The sequence below is a fragment of the Neltuma alba genome, unplaced genomic scaffold, assembly GCF_004799145.2.
Source record: "Neltuma alba isolate B1F8T4 unplaced genomic scaffold, ASM479914v2 tig00013092_pilon, whole genome shotgun sequence".
NCBI lineage: Eukaryota > Viridiplantae > Streptophyta > Magnoliopsida > Fabales > Fabaceae > Neltuma > Neltuma alba.
Genome location: NW_021637420.1, coordinates 66134 through 78814, shown reverse-complemented (window position 1 = coordinate 78814; position 12681 = coordinate 66134). Strand labels below are relative to the sequence as shown.

Here is a 12681-nt window from a genome sequence, read left to right as displayed (position 1 = left end):
TGTAGGAGCCTCCATCCAACCGTTGTCTGTCTATGGCGACCTTAAATCCCAATTTGATATAACCATCCTTATTTGGAAGGTACCCAACTCTTCATATCAGATTACATCAATATCATCATTCTCATTGAAATATAACGTGTTTGTTTCCTCATATCAGATGAATAATTGAATCTAATATTTGTGTTCCATCTGATATATATTTAGGATCCAATCAATGGAGATTGGTGGATGCAATATGGGAGAGATACAATGGTGGGATATTGGCTATCGTCTTTGTTTGGACGCCTCTCTGATGGGGCAACGACGATACTGTGGGGAGGTGAAGCATTAAACTTAGCATTTGAAGATGGGAAACACAGCATAACACAAATGGGAAGTGGACACTTTGCTGGGGAAGCTCAAGGGAGAGCAAGTTATTTCAGGAACATCACAATTGTGAATGGCAAAAACCAATCTGTGCCTCCTCCCAATGGTGTTGCCACTTACTCTGACCATGTCAACTGCTACAATGTGAAAATGGCATCTTCTGATGATGAACTTGGAGCCTACTTCTATTTTGGTGGTCCAGGAAGAAATCCTGATTGCCCTTGAGAGAGGCACAAAGATAGAGATAGAGAGACTATTATTATGCAGATATTTATATTGCTAGTTTTCTTTTTTCCTAATCATGATTTTTGTACGAATAAGAAGGCGACTTTAATTCTTTATTGTTCCCTTAGTTATATCAAATGTTCCTTTCTTATGTATTGTTCGCTTAGTTAAATTAATTCTTTATTGTTCCCTTAGTTATATCAAATGTTCCTTTCTTATGTATTGTTCGCTTAGTTAAATCAACTGCTTTTGATTGAGTTCTTTGAATTAACCTAGTAATTAAAAAGTACTCGTGGAGTGAGAAAAAGGTTAGTGAGACAAAACAAGCGCATTAAAAGGCATAACATTTTCTTTTGAATGAAATTAAAAGGCATAACTTATGGCCTGTAATGGCAATGATGTGCAGCAACTTATTTCTTGAATGAGCTCCTCCTTCTCATTAAAAGTTCTGGGTGAATTATCTCTTTTTCTTGGGCATTGAGTTTCATAGCAGAGGTTGGTTTTCATCTTTCCCAAAGGAAGTACTACAGAAGTGTTGCAGATTCTGTTTCAGATGTTCTTTGGCTTATTATGGCTGTGTTAAAAGAGGTGAATAATCAGCTGACTTGTACTCCCACCATATGTGTGAGAATTCTGGAACGGTAGCCGTAGCTGCCAATCCTGTTCCGGATAATAAGTCCAAGCACTTTGGGCGTGACTTATACTTTCTTCGTGAAAAAGTCACGGAGGGAATATTACGTGTGGGATATGATGAATTATTGATGAGAGCCTTTGTCGTTTGCCTTGGGGTTCCCAATCAAAAATAAATCCAAGTAATGCAATATAGTACAAAACTCGGGTCGTTTCACTTTGAGGAGCCTTTATTTGAAATCCTAAGCAACTAAGTATCAAAAATAAAGAATTGACTTGGAAAGGGATTGATTTTCTTTTTAATTAACTAATTGGCAAAATTTAAAAGGATGCAAAATGAGTAAATAATTTTTGGATTTTTAGTTTATAAAATGGATATGAATGAAATAAATAAAGAGAATTAACAAGTGACATCAAATAGAAGAGCAATCCTCTAGCACAATGATTAAGGCTATCATTACTTCAATTAATTTGGGAGTTAGCTAAATTCAAAAGACTCTAAGGGCCACCCCCTAGACTTGGTTTAACTAGAATAATCAATACCAAGCCACCTTGCATATTAATTATTCACAATTAAACTGTTTCAACACAATTAGCCAAAAAGAAAATCAAAGAAAAGCAATTAACATTTTTAGTCCAATAACCAAGCCACCTTGAATTACCACTAAATGTTCACAATAATTTCAAAACATAGTCTGACCCAGTAGTGGTAAAGAAATTAAAGCTAATCATAGCATGATGTTAAATGCTAATCAAAGATTCCAACAACTACAACCAATCTCAATACAAATATAAATCATCACAGCCCATTCAAACATTATAAAATTCATTCTAAGACCTAGAAATCATAATTATAATGAAAGAAGTAAAGATTAGAAGAGTTGAAACTCCCCTTTGAAGCTCTAAGTTCAAGCCATAACCATTGCTCTAGAGAATTGGAAGGATTTAGCTACTCCTAACCATCACCACAGCTCCACCAAAATTCCAATTCGGTTCAGCCATGAAGAACAATGAAGATGGAATCTGGAGGAGTGATTTTGCTGTGAAGATATGGTCCTTCGTTCTCTCTTCCTCGCCGCTGGTCCTCTTCAATTCACGCCGCCTCCAGCTCGTGAGCGTCTCCCTTGTGCTGCTTGTGGGTTTCCTCTTATTTCCCCGCCGCTTCCTTGTGTTTGAAGAAGAATTATAGTATATTAGGTTTGGGGGGGCAAAACGTTGCGTTTTGCTCCCCCTTTTATTATTATATATTTTTTAATTTATTTTTCTTTTATTTTTTTCTTTTTTTTTAATTTTCATTTTTATTTTTAAATCTTCTAAAAACCTGCAAACAAAATTCAAGGATAAGGTAGCATTAATGGTCCTCAAAAATCAATTAGTCACAATTAAACCAAAATATGACAATTTTGCCCCTAAAAAATAATAATTTAAAATAAAACATATTAAATCAATTAAGGCAAAAAGGGACCAATTAAGCTGACAAAACTCACATAAAAGATACCAAAATATATAAAAATAATTGAGCTTGTCAACTCCCCCACACTTAGCCTTTTGCACTCCTGGGCAAAACATCAATAAAGAAGAATCCAATAGAGACACTCAATGCAAGCAAACATAAAACTAACTAAGCATGAATGTACAATTAACTCAAGCAACTTTTATTCCTAATCAATAAACATCATAGAATACTTCAGTGCAAAGAAATTAACATAAGAAACATAGCAGGATAAAAGAAGAGAAACATAATAGAGCTCACATAGGGTACAAGTGTTTCACTCATCTCTTAAATGGGAAAAATTTCACTCAATCCACCTAGATTAGCACCTACCATAAGCTTGTAGAAATTCTAATATCTCCACCACTAACATACCTTAGGTTTATGATCAAGGGGACTTGAAGGGTTGTAATGTTGAAAAACAAGGCCAAATGAATGAATGGACTAACAAGTGAAATGCATGAGTAATAAAGTATCAACTCAAAGTGAGTTAAAGTACAATCATGAAACAACACCAATGTGCATATTTTAACCTTTTAAGACAGAAATCCTTGCTCTTCAAACCACCATGGAATGCCTTATTTCAAATTTATTCTTTTGTTGCAACTTATTTTCTCTTCTTTTTTTTTTTTAATAACTTTCTTTCTTTGGCTTTTTCTAAACATTTTCTTCTCTTTCTTGCCTTTTTCTATCTCTCTCTTTTTTTTTTGCTTTTTTTTTCTTTGGCATCCAAACCCAAGAATGCAAAGATATAGATATTAATGATGTACTTTTAAAATGAAAAACCAAATAACTCATGCAAAACACTTGCTAAAAAAAAATAGAATGAATGGAATGAAAGTAAAGGCTCAAAGAGGTGAACAAAGGTTAAATGAAGTGGTTTGTGTTTGGGTAAAGGTTTAGAAATGAATGCCCCTATCATCTTCACAAATCTAGGTATTAATGTAGCTTTGAAAAAGAATCTAGACAAGTTCTAGAGGTTAACCAAAACCAGGTGAAAATCACACAAGATGAGAAAGAATATATGGCTCAACAATCCTTCCATCAAGGCTTTCTCCCAGATGTTTCCTCCTTAAGGATCAAGCTATGAAACAAGGTTAATAACACTGCACTGAAGGCATTCTACTATGCTAATCAACTAAGAACAGAAATCACTTAAATCAAATGCAATCAAACTCAGCCGTGCAATATTCACAAGCATTGTGCAAAAAGATTTTAAAAAGAGATGCCCAAGGATTACAAAAGTCAAGTCAGCAATAGAGAGAATAGCAACTCGCCCATACAGCAGTGCAGAGCACTGAGGCGAATGAAAGCAAGAGGACATAGAAACTAGCAGCAAAATTCCCAAGCAAGAATCACTCTCAAATCATGCGATGCAATTCAGAAATCAACCAATAAGGCAAAGAAGAGGAGCAATTATAGCAGCAATACTTAGGAAACAGGTGCAAATCCAAAGGTAAAAATTTTTTTATTTTTTTCAAGAGAAAGCTCAACAACTCAACAACAATCCCTCCCCCACACTTAAATTTTGCATTGTCCTCAATGCAAAATCCAAGGACAAGGTAATGACAAGAGAAAAAGAGGATCAATAAGGGAGTAAACAAAAACAAAGTTACTTTTCTACTAGACAAACTCCCCCACACTTATCGTCTTCAATAATTTAGTTAAGCACAGTTAATCAATGCAAAGTTAAGAGAAAATAAGTGAGGAAAGAGACAACCTTATGCTTAAAGCACCTTAGACTCTTAAAAGAGAAATTCTCATCAATAATGAGAAACATGAAACTTAGCAAAAAGGATTGCTCTTGATGATTGCACTTTCTTGGTGGTGGCTCAGGGTCAATTGAAAGAGGTCCAAGAGCATATGGTGGGGTTTGGTGTTGAGGAGATCCCTTCCAATTATGTGCCTGCACAGAAAACAAGCTAGCAGCAGTACCAAATCTAACATTATAGACTTCGAGAGATTTCAAATAAAGTAAAGACATTTTATGATTTAGACTCTTCAAATAGCTACAGCATCCAAGAAAGTCAATGATACTCCCATCAGTAGGAGTCAAACAATCATTTAAAGTTTCAAAACACTTAGGTTCATGTGACGTGGAAACTGAAGAATCCAATTGACAGTTATTAGAGCACAGCACATCACTATCACATTCACAAGAGTTGGGAGGTAAAAACATGAAAGCAGAAGAAGATTCATGCAGAATACTACTATTGACACAGCTAACTAAATCAGGAGGCAAATCACAAGACAAAACTTGTTGGAAAGACTCATCTACATGCATAATTTTGTCAATCAAAATTTCAGAGTCTTTCTCAACAATACTAGAAGCTACTAACTCAAAGGGATTATCATGCAATTGGTTCTCAAGGCAATGATCATTCTCACATTTGTCATCAATAATTGCACTCAAACAAGATTTAGCAACCTTAATGTTCTCATACTTATCAATAACAGCACTTTCAACACTAGGAAGAGAAACATAGTTGGCATGTGAATCATCACACAAAACAACATCTTCATCCAAATCACTACCACTAAGAGCAACAAGATGAGTGTTAGCATGTTCAAAAACATGAGGGAATTCACAGACAATTTCTTCATCCACCTCAATATCACTCATATTATCAAAAGCTTCAACAGGAATAGTAGTTATAGTATAAGGGTCAATCTCCTCAAGAAGAGGAGCAATATTACCTGATGTAAGGCACGAGTCCTTGTGAGTTTGTGGATGTTCTTGCTTCATCTTAGTCTCTTGCATGAGTGAATTTGGATACTTTGATTCATCCTTCCCCATCCCAGATTCAATTTGCGCTATATCACTCAAGAACTTTCCCAATACACTTTGACATTCTTCTAACTCTTCCTCTGATTCCTTAGAAATTCCAGATATTTCTACCTCTTCAAGTAATCCATGGTAGTATGAATTTAAGCGATCGTAAGCTTCTCTTAAAAATTGTATTCGGTCCTTCTTAGGAATAGTAAGAAATGGGTCAGGTTCATTGAATTGATGTTCATGAGATTGGGGGAGAGAATGGTACTTGGATTGGGATAATGGTTGGTGGTAGTATTCATATGGTAGAGATATATGATTAAAGTATGGTTGGTGAGGTTGGAGTGATGGGTTAGGTGATTGATGTGGAGGATGGTTCATCCAAGAAGGGTCATGGGTATAGATGTGGCTAGGCATTTGAGACTCTAGCTGAGCTTGGAAGGAGTCCAACTGTTGTAACAACTCTTCAATCTCTTGAGAACATGTTGAATTAAAAGGTGCTTCATTCCATGTACTATTTCCTGCAAAAAAGTGAGAGTGCGAGGGTAGATCATGATTGCTATTAAACCAAGCCATGAGTCACACAATCAATTCCTAATAAGAGCCAATCTAAAGAAACTCAAAAAAATCCTAAAAAGCTAGAAAAATCAGAAAAATAACACAAAAACACACAAACAGAAAAATATGGAAAAATTCCAGAAAAGAAAGAAAATTAGAAAAAGTAGGGAAAACGTTTGAATTTGGCCAAAATTTGCTGGGGCTAATGGTGTTGCATTAGTCTTGCTTAAAATGCCCAAAACCTTTAGAATACCAATTTTCAGAATTTTCTGGGTGAAAAATTTATTTAGTTCCAGCAAACTAAATTTTTTTGAAAACTCAGATTTTTACCAAATTTTGGATGTAGATCCAACATTATGATGCAAAGGCATGCAAGTGTCTATATCTATATGCAAAAAAAAAAAAAAAAAAATCAAGATATTTGGTTGTATTTTTGAAAATTTTTGATGCAAATGAAAGCAATGCAATGAAAAACTGCCTAAGGATGCTAAAACTAGCTACATGCAAAAACTAAAAAGCTCAAGGACCAAGTCAACCAAAGATTGACACTTAGTTACTTGGGAATCAATTTTTTTGGCTCCCCGGCAACGACGCCACTTGATGAGAGCCTTTGTCGTTTGCCTTGGGGTTCCCAATCAAAAATAAATCCAAGTAATGCAATATAGTACAAAACTCGGGTCGTTTCACTTTGAGGAGCCTTTATTTGAAATCCTAAGCAACTAAGTATCAAAAATAAAGAATTGACTTGGAAAGGGATTGATTTTCTTTTTAATTAACTAATTGGCAAAATTTAAAAGGATGCAAAATGAGTAAATAATTTTTGGATTTTTAGTTTATAAAATGGATATGAATGAAATAAATAAAGAGAATTAACAAGTGACATCAAATAGAAGAGCAATCCTCTAGCACAATGATTAAGGCTATCATTACTTCAATTACTTTGGGAGTTAGCTAAATTCAAAAGACTTTAAGGGCCACCCCCTAGACTTGGTTTAATTAGAATAATCAATACCAAGCCACCTTGCATATTAATTATTCACAATTAAACTGTTTCAACACAATTAGCCAAAAAGAAAATCAAAGAAAAGCAATTAACATTTTTAGTCCAATAACCAAGCCACCTTGAATTACCACTAAATGTTCACAATAATTTCAAAACATAGTCTGACCCAGTAGTGGTAAAGAAATTAAAGCTAATCATAGCATGATGTTAAATGCTAATCAAAGATTCCAACAACTACAACCAATCTCAATACAAATATAAATCATCACAGCCCATTCAAACATTATAAAATTCATTCTAAGACCTAGAAATCACAATTATAATGAAAGAAGTAAAGATTAGAAGAGTTGAAACTCCCCTTTGAAGCTCTAAGTTCAAGCCATAACCATTGCTCTAGAGAATTGGAAGGATTTAGCTACTCCTAACCATCACCACAGCTCCATCTTCCTCGCCGCTGGTCCTCTTCAATTCATACCGCCTCCAGCTCGTGAGCGTCTCCCTTGTGCTGCTCGTGGGTTTCCTCTTATTTCCCCGCCGCTTCCTTGTGTTTGAAGAAGAATTATAGTATATTAGGTTTGGGGGGGCAAAACGTTGCGTTTTGCTCCCCCTTTTATTATTACATATATTTTTTAATTTATTTTTCTTTTATTTTTTTTCTTTTTTTTAATTTTCATTTTTATTTTTAAATCTTCTAAAAACCTACAAACAAAATTCAAGGATAAGGTAGCATTAATGGTCCTCAAAAATCAATTAGTCACAATTAAACCAAAATATGGCAATTTTGCCCCTAAAAAATAATAATTTAAAATAAAACATATTAAATCAATTAAGGCAAAAAGGGACCAATTAAGCTGACAAAACTCACATAAAAGATACCAAAATATATAAAAATAATTGAGTTTGTCAACTATACAGAATATTAATCAGTTTCTCTCAACTTGTGCCTCTGATCTGACTTTCGAATAGACACAAGCAAACTAAAATTGCCAAGGGATATGATGATAAAGGCAAGGTTATAGTACATGTATTTCCACTCAGGTAAATAATAGATACATATAACTCAACACATATAAAAATAAGCTTACTTGAGGCATTAGTTACTAGTAAAGAACTAAAAAAGTACAAAAGTTTCCAAGAATAACAATGTAAAGTTACTTCTTTTTCCTTCTTTTCCTTTTGATATATCTGATCAGTTTTCAAGAGGAAAGATCATGGGCAACCAGGGTTTCTCCCAGGACCACCAAAAAAGAAGTACTTGTCCCAGTTATCAGAAGTACCAAGTTGGACGTTGTAGCAGTTGGATTGGTCAGTGTAAGTGTGAATATTATTGGGAGGGATGGCTTGGTTATTGCCATTAACAATTCTAATTTCCTTGAAAATGCTAGCTTTCCCAAAACCCTCTTCAGCAAAATGACCGCTTCCCATTTGTGTTGTGGTGTGTTGTCCATTAGACTGTGAGTTCACAACTTCACCTCCCCACATTATCTTTGTTGCACTCTCAGAGAGGTGAGAGAACAGAGAGGCTGGCCAATATCCCACATATGTATCATTCCCATAAGACATCCACCAATCTCCTTTCTTCGGATCCTGCTCACCATCAAAACATAAATCGATCAAATCAATAATGTTTTACTAAAGTGAACAGATTAGTGTCTGAATTAGATGTTTGTCTCACTAAAAGGAAACTCACGTATGTCCCTCCCATGAATAGAAATAGAGATTCTTTCCAAATGGAACTGGTGTGCAGGTGTAGAGAGAAAAAGAGAGGTTTGGTGGGTCCCACATGTTAGTGAGGCCCACCAAAACTTCTATCTCTTTCTTCTTCTCTTGTGCCCTCCTCGCATTGAGAGAGCCAGATATGGAAGTATGATATGAAATCTAAACATTTTGTGGAATCTATTTCTTAGAAAGTGTGTTTGTATCTGCAGATCTGTCGGGGCAGAAAGTTGGTACCTTCCAGATAAGAATGGTGATTTCATATTGGGAATTATTATCACCAAAGACAGACAATGGTTCTATGGTGCCTTCCAGGGCTATTTCATTGTTAACTTGAATAAAGACAGAACAAAGAAGATCATAGCATCCAATGTGTTAACCTGCATCAGCCTGAGTCAAGTGTAAAATGAAATAGTGTTATTAACAATATTGAAGATTATGATTTAAAGAAACAACAAATTTCAAGTTTAACTTACTGTCCAAAATGTGAAAAGCCTTGTGCCATTATCTCCGTACAGCTCTGGATTCACCTAATTGTCCACATCAATAGAAAAGAGTATCGCAGGTAAGCACATGAGAAATTAAAACTTAGTTTGATATTATATTTTCTGAAATAAGTTTAGTTAGTGCTTTTTTTTTTTTGGGAAAAAATAATCATTTACTTCCTGTAACGTTGACTCAATTATAATTTGATTCTGGAGATTTAAACTCTTCCAATCCCTTAAATTCCAACCTATTAATCAATCAGTCCCAACATTTCAAGAATATCAGCTATGCTTCAAGGATTAATTGAGGCATGATCAAATCGAAAAGTATAGAGACTAAAGGATTCAATAGCTAAAACTTAAGGGACTGAATTTTATCGGATTAAATTTCAAGAACTGATGAATTGTGACTGAACCAAAATTACAGGATTAAATGATTAATTGTCTTCATTTTCTTGAGAAATTAAAGAGTATACCTGCCACCCCGCATGAATGCCATCGTAATTACTGGTATCACCATTTTGAATCCACACTTTAGAGTTACTAAATTCATTAAGCTCTTCAACACTGGGATTTTAAACGTTCATAGTTGCCTTGCCTCCATAGTATTTATCTCCCTCTGTATAAACTGCCGCAAACTTTTTTACCAAAAAAAAACTGCCGCAAACTAGACAAACCAAATTAGTCAAAGAAACTTGACCAAAAGAACATTAAATAGTAAAACAAAAAAATCCAACAAAAGAGCTCTGTTAATGCATATAATAAACACATAAATTGACTGCCTTCTGAGGTATAATACCTGGCTTTGAGCTTGAGTTTGAAAAGATTTAAGCTTTGGGATGCTCTTCTGATTGTTTTTCCCCTATTGTTGGAAAGAGTTTGCCCTCAATATGTCATTTTTTCTTATCCTTCTCATAGGAATGGTTCCTTTTGGACAATTTCCTCTTTGCATACGTAACTGAGCAATTGGTGGCTTTGGCTTTTTTGAAGATACTACTCTACTTTCTTTGAGCATGCTTCCTTCTGGGTGAAAACTAGGTCTCATCTTCAATAAAGCAAGAAAATATTCAGCTTTAAATTTGTGAATAAGAGAGAAAGCTAGAAAATGGAAGGGTGCATATTGCTTTACCTTAATTTTCTCATTTATGAGTTTGGGATCACTAAAAGCTGGCTGATTTGAAATATTGACACAGTCAATTATATCTCCATCAGGACTCTGACTTGAATAAGGCGGAAAGCCTCTTGAGTATGAAATCAATATATCTGAATACAAATCTTAGTCAGGACTACTAACTGATATTGGTAAAACCTAAGAAAGAAAGAACTGTACTATCTCGATAGATTTAACAGCTGGTCCGTTCAATTTCCTCAAAAGCTTCTGAATATTAAGATTTTGATGGTAGTTACCATCCTTCATGTGTTGGTCTGCTATAGTCATAGACACCGACAACGACCAGAAGGATAAAAAGACATTCAGTGGCCAAGTCTTCCCACCTGCAAAATTTGCCGCCATTATTGAATATGAGGAAAAGATAATGAAGTTAGCACCTTGGTATATGATATGCGATAGGATGTGTGTGTGTGTGTGTTCATAAAACACACCAAAAACATAATTGAAATTCAAAGAATCCAAACCACCAAGAACATAATTGTAGTCCATTGATAAAATTTATAAACTAATTAACATAATTTTCCATATGAAATATATAAACTAATTAAAACCTAAAAATGTAGATATATTTAAAAGCAAATAATAAAAGATATTAGGGAATAACCAATAAGCTGTTGATTAAGATGGTTTCACTCCCATAAGAAGGAGAATACAAGTTTGAATCCCGAGATGTGCACTTGTTAGAAGGATAGAGATTATTCTCTAACTCAAAGTGGTTTGAGAATGCTCTAAGTCATACTTAAAAGAAAAAGGGTATTAGGGAATAAAAAGTTATAACTGATCGATATCACAATCTTTAGTTCTTTAAATTTGTTTTAAAACAGATGCTTCTTGAAGTATGAAAAACATGTTGAAAATTATTTGTTTTTGTGAAAAATGTAATTATTTGGATACTTTTCATATGTGTGTGCATGTGGATACGGATGTACTATTAATGAGAAAATCTGATAACAACAATCGTTGGATGTTTCTAATAAGGTTCATGCGCGTCGTACATGCAGAGAGAATAATACAGTATTATATTGGTCCCTCCCGTGCGTCGTCTTTCCTAGGCATCATTTTGGTTCATTAAATTCGTTGATAACCATACAAACATTTAAGTATGTATTTTGTTTGGAAAAAAATTGTACTCTTATAATATATAGCCTTTTTTTTTTTTTTTGGGTTGGAAACCTTTTCTTGATTTCGAGCACGGAACCTCCAAATTAAATCCTCGTGAATGTACCATGAAGACTAAATCTGTTAGTTATTAGAAACTTTTCCGTTACCCAAAATATTTATGCTTGGATGAAATTTAATGTAAATAAAATCTATTCCTTATTATTTATATTCATTCTTTACCTTGTATATATATTTTTTCTTTTACATATAAAGTATTATAATAGCCTAATTGTATATTATTGGAGGACACATATTTCATTGAAAAGAGTTAAAATCATAATATAATGTGTATATTAAAATATAAAAATATAATCAGTGTTCGTTAAATTGAATTGAAGCAGATGATTCAATCAGAAATTACTAGTGAACCAACGGTAGGACTGATTGTGAACTAGAGGGTCAATCATTTTAAGAATCGCCCAAACGATCAAAAAATTTAAAAAGCTAGCTAGCTTTATTGATTTGATCCGTCCAAACTAAAAAAAGAAAAGAAAAGAAACAATTAAATTGTTTTTTGGGGTTAGCAATTAAATTTTTTTTTTTTGTTATTGGTACAAAATGGCATAATTTTTTGGAGTATAAAGAAATGGCATCATTTTTGTAACACATTGTTTGCGCTTAATTATTAATGATTATGAATTTACTTAATGGACGCCATATAGTTTATTTGCTGCCTTTTTTTTTTTAAAGTGTGATTTGAGATTTGAGATTATGGAGGACTATAAACTCAGTGCTTACATTTAATCCTTTAATTTTATATATAAATTTTTAGTCTAATTTCTTAATTTTATAAAGTATCTTTTTAATTCTTTAATCTGACAATCTCAGTTTTAAATGATTTTTTTTATACCAATTATTATTATTGTTGGAGGTTAAACTTCACATCTGTCAACAATTAAAACTTCGATCTGAGAATTTCTTGTTAACTGTGTTAATGTTAGAAGAATTAAAAGATATTTTATAAAAATTAAATAATCAAAATGAAGTCTTAAATAAAGTAAAAGATCAAAGATACACTTATGCCAAACATTTCAATTACAAAATTATATGTTACGTTTTGCTATAAAAAATATATTAATTTCATTCCCACCAGATTCAATC

General features: G+C 33.6%; 1 pseudogene; it reads right to left on the bottom strand.

Moving 5' to 3' along the window:
• Window positions 1-8256: 8256 nt before the first annotated feature.
• LOC114734413 (uncharacterized) lies at window positions 8257-10761 on the bottom strand (annotated as a pseudogene).
• Between the last annotated feature and the right edge of the window lie 1920 nt (window positions 10762-12681).